The 12973-nt window shown below is 41.1% G+C and overlaps 1 protein-coding gene across 1 annotated transcript in view; it reads right to left on the bottom strand.

Annotated features, from left to right (window-relative positions):
* The window catches only part of Creb5 (cAMP responsive element binding protein 5), a 434800-nt gene that overhangs the window by 166455 nt on the left and 255372 nt on the right, over nt 1-12973 (bottom strand). The gene's annotated exons all lie outside the window — the stretch shown is intronic.

The raw sequence follows: 12973 nt of genomic DNA, 5'->3' as shown, positions 1-12973 counted from the left end.
AGAACCCTGGAGGGACAGAGCTCCGTGTCTGATGGTGGGTACGACGTGTGATTTTCAGCTTTACCACACACATATGTTTCTCATTTATTTTACAAACTTTCCACCATCACCCCTTGGAGCTCAACATTTACAAATTTTCAAATAACAATGTTTACTATTTTTTTATGGGCTAAAATGAAAAGTAAACACAGCAAAAAGCAGATTCTTTAGCTGTTTTGCCTGAGAGTCTTGATACCGGTTACTTCAGTAGAGGTGGAATGGCTTGCATTTGGGATTGTATATACTTAGAATACACAAAAATATTTTTGCCAGGCACTAGTGGCTCAAGACTGTATTCATACTTTCTCAGGAGGCTGAGAATTGCAATTCAAAGCCAGTCCAGGCAGAAAATTTAAGCAGCAAAAATCTGACAGTGAGGGTAGGGCTCAAGTGGTAAAGCACCAGCCTTGAGCAAAAAGTTAAATAAGAGAGGGAGGCTTGAGTTCAAGTTCCAGGATCAGTATCCGGTATCAGTACAAAGAAATAAGAGAAAATAAGAGCCCTTCTTTGCTCTCTCTTGTGTTTTAATTTGTCTTTAATTTGTGTTTAGTTCTACTTGTGCAAGTTAACCACAAAAGTTGGATCATAAGCACAGTGCATGCAAGTTCTGACAGACACTCCTACATTACCTGCCATTCATGCTGCATGTGAGCTCTGAATATTGGCTTTGCAAAAAGAATAAATCTTCAGTGTATTCTCTAAACCAATATTTACTGAGTCTTATTGGTTCAAGCCATTTCCCTCCATAAGCTCCCCAAATTCCTTCTCTTAACCAAAAGGGAGAAATAAAACAATAGCTCTTGCTTGTCTTCCACCCTTTCTCTAGAAGAGTTCTGGATAAATTCTTTTAAGTTGCATTTAAACTGGAGCATTTGGTAAGTTGATAGTTATAGCATGCTCACAGCTGTGGGAAAACTGACATTAAAAAATAACCAGCTTGGGAAAAAAATAGCCCATGCACACCACATCTTTGAATTTTTATGTTTTATTAGCAATTTGGATTCATTACTGTTTGGGGGAGGAAAGAAGGGAGGTCGATGTTTCTGCAAGTTGTTTCTTTATGCACCAAGCAGAGTTATCCAATCAGGTTTGATTCAGCCCCTCCTGGCTCCTAGCTAGACTTCAGGACTTGGGTGATGACAAGGGCCATGCTCCCCTCTCACACAGCTCCTCCCCCTCTCATTTGCCTTCCCTGAAATGCATTACCAGCAGAAGTTAGGGTAGGTATTTTGTGTAGCTTCCATAGGAAAATGAGATAACCTCCTTATCTCAACCCAGAATGCTCTCTGAGCTTTCCCAGCTTCTTTTTTTCTTCCTTAGATGTAGAGACAAAGGAACAATTAACCACTTGGCTCACAGCTACCACATTGTCACTGTGGTTTTGAGTTATGACAACCCAAAAAAAGCTGGGTAATATTTAAGAGCCTGAGGTCACAGGCTTCCCTGACACAGTATTTAGCCAGGTCTGTCTGCCTTCCAGAGCCCTCATTATTTTTACCATTCTGTGACTTCTGGGAGGGGCCTCCCTCTCTCTCTTGCTCTCTCTCTTTCTTTCTCTCTCTCCTCTCCTCTCTCTCTCTCTCTTTCTCTTTCTCTCTCTCTTTCTGTTTTGCTCTGTCATGTCATCAAATGACCTTCTCCATCTGAAAGGGCCATCCATCCATCCTGCATGAAAGCATTAATGCTGGATGAGTTTTGTACCTATTCTCTATGACCTGTGGTGAATCTTTGGCATAGAAGAACAAATTGAATGCTAAAGTAAGCCTCAGGAAAAATGATCAATGATCACATCTGGGAGAAATGTTAAAGACCTAGGCATCATACCTCCCAAATCCACAGTAGCCTTTTCCATAGAGTTGTGGGAACTCTGAGGGAAAGCAAGTAGAATCCAGAGAATGTAACCAGAAAGTTCATTTTACTTAAACCCATGTCTTTGCAGGAAATAGAAGAAAAGAATAGAGGGAAGAAAAAAATAACTGCTGTTAGTATTTTCATTTCTCCTTAGGCAAACACTATGCTAAAAGTCCTACAAGGAATAAAATGAAAAGATTTGGAATCTGAAATAACAGATTTTGCCTGAATGACTCAATTAACTCAGGGCCCCATGATTCTAGCTTTCACTTGTTTTTCATGACTAAATTGATAGTTCTCAGGAAAGACATAAGCAAGAGACATTAGTAAGCAAAAAGTCCTGTTCGGTGGGATCTAGAGTAGTGAAGCTCGTAATGGAGATTCTAGGACTCTCAACCTCCTTGGGACCTTGTTCTAAATACAATACAGATTCCTGGGTCCTCCTATTTAGAGACACTTCGTGGTTCCGGAGTGGGGCCCTGGAATCTGTATAACTCTGTTCTATGTAATTGTTCTACATGCGAAGTTTGAGAAATCCTGGAAACACTGTCCCTGATTTTTCTTCTTTTAATTCTGTTCTTAGGAAGGAACTGTAATGATCAAGCCCCCATTCAAGAAAAGAATCATAGTACTAAAGTATATGCAAGAATATAAGACAAAGTGCAGAAGAACACGTTTGTTATAAGCACATGAAATGTATATAAGAACCTATCTGTTATAAGCAAATGAGAAAGAGGAAAGAAAAAAAAAACGAACACATAAACTCATATATATGTGGATTATAATTTATCTGTCTACTGATCTATCTATCCACCTATCATTTGCAAGACTAAAAACACTCAAGAAAACAAATACCAGACAAATGTGGGGAAGGAATCAGATCATCATACAAAAACAGGATTTCTGTCTCCCTTCCCAGCCACCAGCTTATGCTAGATAGTAAGCCCAATAGTTAGACACACTGAACAGACAATGTCAAATGCATATACCAAAGGCTCCCTTGCCCTTATAACTCTTCCTGAGAGAAACAGAGCCAGAGGTTGTCCTGGGAGGGCCTCCTGGCCAGTGGTGTGGGGGGGGGGGGGGGAGCTTTCCCACTTCTTGGTCAGCTCTCGGGGTGAGAGTGAAAGGGAGATCATTATCTATAGGTAAGTGCTTAAATCAGACTTTTTGGAAAGAGATGACAGGTCAGCTTTATGGCCTGGTCCCCAAAGACATTCTGTGGGGAGTAAAAATCAACAGCCTTGCACTGCACAGGTTTGAGCTGGCCAAGTGTAACCACGACCATTTCCTGCCAGGGGCTAGCACAAGAGCGCACTTAGCCCACATGGAGCTTGGAACTGGAGATGCCAGAAAATACTGAGCTGTGGTAAAGCCACCTGGTGAAATCACTTACTGTTAAAGCTTTTTAGATGCTCTAAGATCTCTGCCTCTAAAAGCCCAGATCTCTTGAGTATCTTGTCCAAATCACTTTTTTTTTTTTTTTTGGAACCAAGGCTAGTGGCTTACCCTGAGCAAAGGGTACTATTTCAATTCATTCCATTTCTCAAAGGAATGGCTTGGTTTGCTTCTGTGCTCCTTTCTGTCTGACTAATCTTCATTTGCAGTGACTGTACTCAGTTCTCTGGTGATCAGGTTTAGGCAGCTGGAAAGGTGGCATATTTTCCAGCTGTTTGGGGGGGGGGCAATCACTTTGTCCCTAGGGACTGGCTGCTCAGATCTCCTATGAAACACACTTGTAGGAAATGGATCCAAACAAAGAACTGCGTTTTCCTATTACATGATGTTTCTGCTTGAGTATAGCGTATCACTTTCCTTCACAGCTGGCCTTTGCTGGCCTATGGTTACAGGAAAAGCAGTTGTCATTTATAATGTCAATAATTTTCATAGTAAGTCTTCATTAGGATTCTCCTAAAATATAAACACACTAGATTTCAAAACTTTGTGTAAGTTCAAGGGAAAGATACAAACTATAGGACAAGTGAATAGGTATACCATAAACCTTCTAGAAAGCCAAAGTGACATATTCTCCCCTAACAAACTGGCATTACTTAAAAGAAAAGTGAAATTCAAAAGGTAAGCAGCTTCCCTGAGTTTTGTGATTCTGTCTCCCTATACACAGGGGGTTATATTTATGAAGTTTTTGTTTCTAAACCTAGCAAGTAATTTATGCCACTAGACATGCAAACAGCACAGATAAAAATAGATGATGTGTTGAAAATGTTTTCTTTTTAAGGAAAGAGAAGGAAGCAGTAACCCTCTCCACATGCTGATATGGAGACTGAGATCTGTGGCAGTCAGAGGGTAGGGAGGTGGTTTGAGGGGAAATCTTTATTCTCACCCATTATGAAGATTCAAGAAATGCTGAGCACTTGGGAAGAGCCAAACACACAGCATCATGAGCATGCTCTATATAATTGATGCTCTGGAGCATGGTGGATTGAATCAGGGGCACAATCAAGCAGCAAGGATGGATAGAAAGAAGGAAGCAGTTAGAAAAGGCTTGGGTGAGCCAGGTGCCAGTGGCTCATGCCTGTAATCCTAGCTACTCAGGAGGCCAAGACCTGAGGGTCACGGTTCAAAGCCAGCCCAGGCAGGAAAGTCAGAGACACTCTTATCTCCAATAAACCACTAGAAAAACCGGAAGTGATGCTGTGGCTCAAGTGGTAGAGCACTCACCTTGAGCTGAAGGGTTCAGGGACAGCGCCCAAGCCCAGAGTTTAAGCCCCACGACCGGGGGAAAAAGTCAAGGCTTGGCTGCAGAGGTAACATCAGCCTCAACTCCCGAGTCTCAGGGGAACAATACTAAATGCAGGAGATAGCAGGATCCTTGAAGAAAGGACTCTTCCTCTCCCTACTTACTTCTCACAAAGAGACTCAATAAGGGCTCAATAAATGAATGTTAAAAAGCATTAAAGTCTGGCACATGGTGTAGGCTTATAATGTATCCCAACCAATGGGAGGCTAGAGGCAAGAGGACCTTAATTCTGAGGCTCACTTGAGTTACATAGACCTTGTTTCAGAAAAAAGTCACAAAAAGGAAGAGAGGAAGGGAGGAAGGAAGAGAGAGAGGGAGGGAAGGAAATAGAAGAGGGAGTGAAGAGAAAGCCAGAGAGAGAGAGTCAGAGAAGAAGGAGAGGAAGAGGAGGAGGAGGAGAAGAAGGAGAAGAAGAACAAGAAGAACAAGAAGATGGAGGAGGAGGAGGAGGAGGAGGAGGAGGAGGAGGAGGAGGAGGAGGAGGAGGAGGAGGAGGAGGAGGAGGAGGAGGAGGAGGAGAATCATTTAGACAGCAAAATCAGCAATGAACAAAACAGTTGTTTGAGGCCTTGCAAATGATGGAGAATGGCTAAAGTCTGTGAACAACAGAAGTAGGGAAAGCAAGCTAGGGCTGGGCTATGAGAAGCCTCATAAGCAGAACTAATGGGGATGTTTCTTTTCCTTTGGACTCCAACATCTGCCCGAATGGACTGAAGTCTCTGAAAGTCCCACAGGCTGAATGTAAGAATAAGAAAGAGAAGAGAGAGGGAAGGGAAAGAGAAAGGCAGGAGGTAAGGAGAAACAATTCATATTTAAATAAGTTAAGAAAACATTAGGTTAAACAAAAATACCTAGGCTTCTTTACCATAGTTAAATTCTTTAGGATGTCTTAGGTTTCCACAATGATGTATTTTTATCTCCAGGTCAGTGTGGGCAGCTCTGGATAGTAGAACTTTTCCCTGTGGGTAATTTTCTACTCGTTTGAAAGATTATCTCTACTTCCTCAAGTCAATTTCTGGCTCCAGGACCAAGACTGTTTATAATTACCATTGCATCTTGGAAGAATATCTAACATACAGTTGTTATAAAAAATTATTGAATGAATGAATGCTAGTTTGGCTATGTACAAAATTTGAGGTTCAAAATAATTTTCACTTAAGGTTTTTTGTTTGTTTGTTTTTTGTCTGTTGTGGTGCTCTGGACCTGGGTGCTGTCCCTGAGTCCCTGTGCTCTTCAGCTCAAGGTAAGTGCTCTACCACATGAGCCAAAGCACCACTTCAGGTTTTCTGGTGGTTAATTGAGATAAGAGTCTCATGGACTTTCCTGCGTGGGCTGGCTTTGAACCATGATCCTGATATCTCAGCTTCCTGAGTAGCTAGAATTATAGGTGTGAGCCACCTGCATCAGGCTCCCCTTAAGTTTTTGAGGACAGTTGTTCCTTATTTTCTAGGAACTAATGTTACTGGTGAGAAATCCAGAGTCATTCTGAATCCTGTTCTTTCATTGGTAACTTTTATTTCTTTTAAGTTCCTTTAAGCACTTATAAAATATTCTCTTATTTTTATAGATAAGCTATAACAGCTCAGCTATTCTATGTACAGCACATTTTTGATGTTAGGATTAATTCATGCAAGTCCTATCTGGCTGCAGGACATTGTCCTAACATACCAAAATGGGTTTAGCTACAGAGTTTTGTGCCTAACACCTTATACTTCCTCATTAGTGGAAAATGTGCTCAATTGCCTCCTTTGAAGCTCGGTTTGCCCTCTTTAATTTAAAATGTTCAACCCATATCAGGCGTGTAACTCTGAACACCATTTCCATCTTCTGAAGTGCCACAGGAACAGATCCCAGCTGCAGGAGGGACTTTCCAGACCCTAATAATTGCTTGCAAAGCCTTTACGTAGGCATGCTTAATAAACAGGAAAAATCTCATCCACCCAGGATGCTTATTGAGTAGGTTGTTTAAAACATTGATTCTCTTCCACATTTGTGAAAGGCATGAGTCAGTTAGGCTAGTTCTGAGGCAGAGGACCAAATAAACTATTCAGTCAAAAATTTGCAGATCTCCCCCACAGGAAGATTCATGATATAGTAACAGCTAACATTTATCATCCTGTGTGTGTGTGCGCGTGTGCATGTGTGTACTCTGGTGGTGGTACTTGAACTCAGGGTCCCTCCCTATCACTTGGCTGTTTTTGCTCAAGGCTAGTGTTCAACCACTTGAGCCATAGATCCACTTCTGGCTTTTTGGTGATTAATTGAAGATAATCACCAAACTGGCTTTGAACCTTGATCCTCAGATTCTCAGCCTCCTGTGCAACTAAGATGACAGGCCTGAGCCACTAGCACTGAACACCGTTTATCATCTTCAGAGCACTGACTTCAAGATTGGAGACTTAACCTATGAAAGGACCACTAAGAAAGGACTATTTGTTGCCAATTGTTTTCCCCATAACAGGAGGCTGTTTTCTCCAGTTGTGTAACAGCTGTCAGCCCTTCCCTGGCCCCCATCCTCAAACTCAGACTCAACATGGCCTTCCCATCTCCACTTATTTTAATCAGCTCAGAGTCTGAGGACTCCAGGCCTATCCTCCTGGGACTACCAGGAACTGCTGGTGGATCACTCAGCCGGTGCTCCACCAGCTAGCTGTCTCTTTGATAGTATCTCTCAGATTTCTGAGGTTTGAGTGCAGACATGCTTTGTTGCAAGATGCCTGGGCTCCCCAGCGCAGCTGCAAGCACTTTCTGTTCTTGCAAAGGAGATAATCACTACTCAGAACAGAAATGCTTGCCTCTGTCATCTCTATTGCGCATCTCTAACCTGCCTGACACTGCAAATGAAAGTCAATCCAACAGAAGTCTTTAATTAAACAAACAACCATGCAAGGCACCAATTGGTTCACACATATAATCCTACTATTCAGGAGGCTGAGATGTGAGGACTGAGGTCAAAACCAGTCCAGGCAGGAAAGTCCTTGAGACGCTCACTTCCAATTAACTGCCAAAAGTGACTGGAAGTGGTGTTATGGCTCAAGTAGGGGAGCATCAGCCTTGAGTGGAGAAAGAAATTTAAAGGACAGTACCCAGTTTACGAGTCCAAGTTCAAGCCCAAGTACCAACATACAAAAAATAGGTAAACCAAGTAAAGAAACTGAATGAAAGAGGTAGGTAGAGAGCAGCTAATGTTTAGACCGTATTTTTTTTTCTAGGTTCCCACAGTTATGCAGTTGTTTATATAAAATTGAGTCTTACTCTCTGATTTCAGATATTTTATGCATATGTTTTGAAAGGTGAAAGTCTAGGACATGCTCATGAGAAATGGCTGTTAAGGGTAATTAAAAACTTATTTTATGCAGTCTTTTTTTTTTTTTTTTTTGTCAGTCAGGGGCTTGGGCCTGGGCCTCAGCTCTTCAGCTCAAGGCTAGTACTCTAGTGGCCACAGTGCCACTTCCAATTTTCTGGTGGTTAATTGGAAATAAGAATTTCATGGCCTTTCCTGCCCAGGCTGGCTTTGAACCACGACCCTCAGATCTCAGCCTCCTGAGTAGCTAAGATTACAGGCATGAACCACAAGTGCCTGGCTGTTAGCCAAAATTTCTGATAGGCAAGCCATATTATACTCTTATCAGTTCAATTATTACATTGTAGGCTTTATATTATGAAGAACAAAGATACAGATTAAATGATGCTCAAGGTCACATGAGATTATCCTCAAGCAGACATCAATGTACCTGCTAAGTGGGCAGACAAGAACTCATAATCCTTTCTTCAGTAAGTATTCTTCATGTGCAAATAGAGTTGTGCATGCAAACTGGGTTTAGTAATTCACATCTGAATCCTAGTCCTCACTGAGGAGGCTGAAGAAAGAAGATTTTTGAATTTTAGGCTATTATGGACTATGCTATAAGGCTCTCTCTTAAGAAAAAGAAAATGCATTGTACATTCAGACAGTAATAAAACATTTTCCAAAGAACTTCAATGAATAAGCTCATGATGATGTCTCTAATGAGTTCTGCCCACACACATCTATCTAAGCAGCTGGCTTGGGACAACTGATTGACTGGTTCCACCACTTTACAAAGCAGAAACGATAACTAGAAAAGAAAGCTGCTACCCCCATCCCCAAATGTAGACCATGGACGTAAGATGGTGGCAGTGTGGGGCGGGGGTAAGTAGCAGAATTTCAGAGACATGGCAGATTTGAGGATCAACTCATTTCTAACACTGTGAGTAAGAAGTGTCAAACTACCTTTGGCCGGGTCCCAGAATCCTTCCTGATCTGACAGGTTGTATTTGGAAACTAATTGTCCAGAGATATTCTTTTAAGAGTTTTGGACTAGTTATCTACTTTTCCAATACAGAACATGAATATTTTTTAATAACCCCATCCACTATGCACTTAAAGCCCTTTGCCAGTGTGGCAGGTGAGTAATGGGGTTCATGTCATACAGATGGGATAAATGTGTTTTCAAAAGGGATTAGGTGTGCTTGGGATCTTGTCTGCACAGAACAAGTATTCCACCATTTGAAATTCTCTTGACAATCCCTACCTTCCTTGCCTTTCTTCCTTCCTTGATAATCTTGTGTGCTGTTCTTTGAGTTGGCTGTTCTGAAATCATTTTCAGAAACAAAGAAAACACTAAAAGAGGTATTAAAACCTTCTTTCAGGTAGAATACAAGGTCAGACAATGCTTTGTTGTAGCTAGGGGGAAATGCATCCTATGAAACTTGCCCTGGCATACATTTCTGTCTATAAACCCATATGGTGAGTGAAAGTGCTGGCTAAGCAGGGCTATGCTTTCTTAGAAAGGGTCTCATGCTCACCATTCCTTGGCCCCTTCTCCCAGAGAGAGGACCTGGTTAGAAATTTGTGTGCAAGTGTTGCAGGGCAAATCTAGGACTAAGGACAATTCACCATGCTGGGACATCACTCCCAATTATATACTTTGGCTCCAGATTTAGGATTATTTACTCATCATGCTTCTGATTCCTATCAGGAATCCTTGCTGTGAAGGAAGAAACAATGATCTGCAGTTAAATGACCATAATTTTCTTTGGATTGTTCATGAGAAAGTAGCACACAGTGATGTGAAAGAGTCTAAATGCTGTAGGACCCATTTGACTGGAGATGGAGAGATCCATGCCCATAATGATATACTTCACTTTTTCAATGTGTGAAGATTATCTCAACACTACGCTCTCTATCTTTAGAAACTTGTTGATGATCTCTATTTTCTGCTAGACTAACTTTAAATGAACTATTTGTGTCCAGTTAGACTCTAACTCCTGCCAATCATGTCATTCTGACTATTCTTATGAAGAAATTTTATGTGACCAACTCACACAGGGACAAAGCTGGGCTGAAGATTAGATAAGAACCGAAACATATCTCCATTGCTTTCTTCTTAATAATTAGAAATAGTATTCAATTGGCTCAACCTCCTACATTTAATAGAAAGCTTCTCAATATTTATAAATTTATTTATTTATTGTCAGCTTGTATTACTTGCATAGATATTTCATTGCTACATTTCCACACATGTGTATAGAAAATTCCAATTCATCTCAAAATTATATTTTATTAAACACTTTTTGATATAATTTTTTGGCTAGTTCTGGGGTTGAATGGTGAGGCCTGAATGCTGACTGAGCTTTTTTTTTTTTTGATTGTGGGGCTTGAACTCTGGGCCTGGGTGCTGTCCCTCAGCTGTTCAGCTCAAGGCGAGCACTCTACCACTTGAGCCACAGTGCCACTTCCAGTTTTCCGGTGGTTAATTGGAGAAAAGAGTCTCACGGACTTTCCTGCCCAGGCTGGCTTTGAACTGCAATCCTCAAACCTCAGCCTCCTGAGTAGCTAAGATTTATAGGCATGAGCCACCAGCACCTGGCCTTTCTCTGAGCTTTGTGCTAATGCTCTGCCACTTGAGCCACATCTCTACTTCTGGCTTTTTGTGATTAATTGGAGATCAGAGTGTCAGAGACTTTCTTTCTGAGGTTGTCCTTGAACCATAATTCTCAGATTTCAGCATCAAGAGTAGCAGCTAGGATTATGGACATGAGCCACTAACACTAGGCTGTTATAACTTATGTTTGTTTTTGTTCCAGTACTGGAGCTTGAACTTGGGGCCTAGGTGCTGTCCCTTAGCTTTTTCACTCAAGGATGGTATTCTACCATTTGAGCCTCTATTCCACTTCTAGCATTTTTGGTAGCTAATTAGAGCTAAGAGTCTCATGGACTTTTCTATGTGGGCTGATTTTGAAACACAGTCCTTAGATTTCAACCTTCTAAATAGAATTACAGGCATGAGCCACTAGCAACTGACTTAGAACTTCTGAGACAGGCAAAAATATTTTCAAGGCCTGTGCAGTAAGAAACTTCAGTGCTCACCATTTAAACTAAGAAATAAACACTATAAATAGGATTACAATTTCTCTGATAAACCTCCCTCAGATCCTGGTCTCTTCCTTCCTACCTACCCAGCTATGCACTCAGCTATTGAGAACTTGATCTTACTGATTATCATGGTGTGTATATTGAACATGATGTACTCATCAAACCTCTCTCTGGTATTTCTATTATGATGCCTCATTTGTCCATGGTGGTGTTTGGTTACGTGGGCGATAGTGAAAGTCATTAGTTACTTTGAAATATTACTGTATTCTATCTCATATCTTGAAGCCGTTCTCAATCTCCTTATGATGGTTTTACTCTACAAACCTACGAGATAAAGTTGAGTGTTAGTAGCTCATACCTGTAGTCCTACCTACTCAGGAGAGATCCGAGAATCACAGTTCAAAGTCAGCCCTGGCTGGAAAGCCTGTGAGATTCTTATCTCCAATTAATCACCAGAAAACCAGAAGTGGAGCCGTGGAGCATGCTAGCTTTGTGCAAAAGAGATCAAGGATAGTGCCTAGGCCCTGAGTTCAAACCCCATGACTGGAAGGCAAAACAAACAAAAAGCTACCAGATGAAGTACGGCAAAGGCAAATGAATTATGCACAGGACACTTCCTTCACAGGACACCAAAGCAAATACAGTGTGGAGGGCATCTACATGTGCCCACCACCAGCCTACAATTTTGTTGTGTTACAGAGCTTCATATTATATTTATAAGCACCCCACAATATGTAATAAATCACCATGTATTGATTTAAACAGTGCCAATTTGCAAGCCTCAAAGTGCTGTACTGTATCACACATGTCAAGGAGTGGAATCTCATTGCCAATTACTGATGGCAGCAGCAGCTCCTTGGGAGCTCTGCCTATCCATGTGGTGTCAGCCAGATGTAGAAGGAGGGGCCCTGGCTGCATGACTGCTTAAAGCAGCAAGTCTTGGTTAATTGCTGTGGGACTGTGTGCTGTAGGAGGGCTTAGATTTTTAATGCTTTGGATGGAGGGACAACCTTTTAACTGTATAAATCAATATTTTCATCAGAGGGCTGTGGTGTCTGAAACTTCATGGGTGAAATACATATGAAACAATATATATTGTATATACATACAATATACATTGTATATGCATGCATATATGCATAGCTATACATAACTATATATGAAATAAAAGAACTTTCACCCATAGACTAAGGTAAATATGGAAGGAAGGAGAATCTTCACACTCTTACATGCAGTCTCAAGAGAACAGGCAACTGGCAGTTTCTTTCCAATGTCTTTAGATCCTAAAACAATGAAAGAGTTGGGTGCCATTGAATCACACCTACTATAATTCTAGCTACTCAAGAGACTAAGCTCTGAGGATGAGGGTTCAAAGCCAGCTCAGGCAAATAAATGTGAGAGGCTGTTATTTCCAATTAACTAGCAAAAACCCATTGTGGAGGTATGGTTCAAGTGACAGTGTGCCTGCTTTGCATGAGAAAAGCCAAGTGAGAGTGAGAGCCCTGAGTTCAAGCCTAACTACTGGCACAATAAAAAAATAAAAGGTTAAATGGGAAGTTTAAAGAAAGTGATATGTTAGTACCAGCTTTGCAAAAGCCAGTTGTCAGTGAAAAGGGTGATATCAACCAAGAGTCATTGTACTCGTGAACTGACAGGGGAATGATAACTTCTTTGTTCAAGTACTTAAAGATGATTAAAAGTATAATAAATAAATAAAGCCAACTGTTAAAGAGAAACTTTGCAAGCAGGTATTGTTGTTGTCTGTTTTATTTTTTCTTTCTTGCTTCTGTTTTTAAAGTTGTTTTGATTTGTTTTGGGGCTGGACATTAACCCTAGTACCTCTTGCAGGCAAAGCACATGCTTTACCACTGAGCTATACTCCAAGGTTGTAAGCAGGTTCTTGAACTGCTGGTTGCTTGAAACAGATC

The sequence above is a fragment of the Dipodomys spectabilis genome, unplaced genomic scaffold, assembly GCF_019054845.1.
Source record: "Dipodomys spectabilis isolate Male_0828 unplaced genomic scaffold, ASM1905484v1 ptg000092l, whole genome shotgun sequence".
NCBI classification, from domain to species: domain Eukaryota; kingdom Metazoa; phylum Chordata; class Mammalia; order Rodentia; family Heteromyidae; genus Dipodomys; species Dipodomys spectabilis.
Note: the sequence above shows the minus strand (reverse complement) of the source record. Positions and strands in the feature narration are given on the sequence as shown.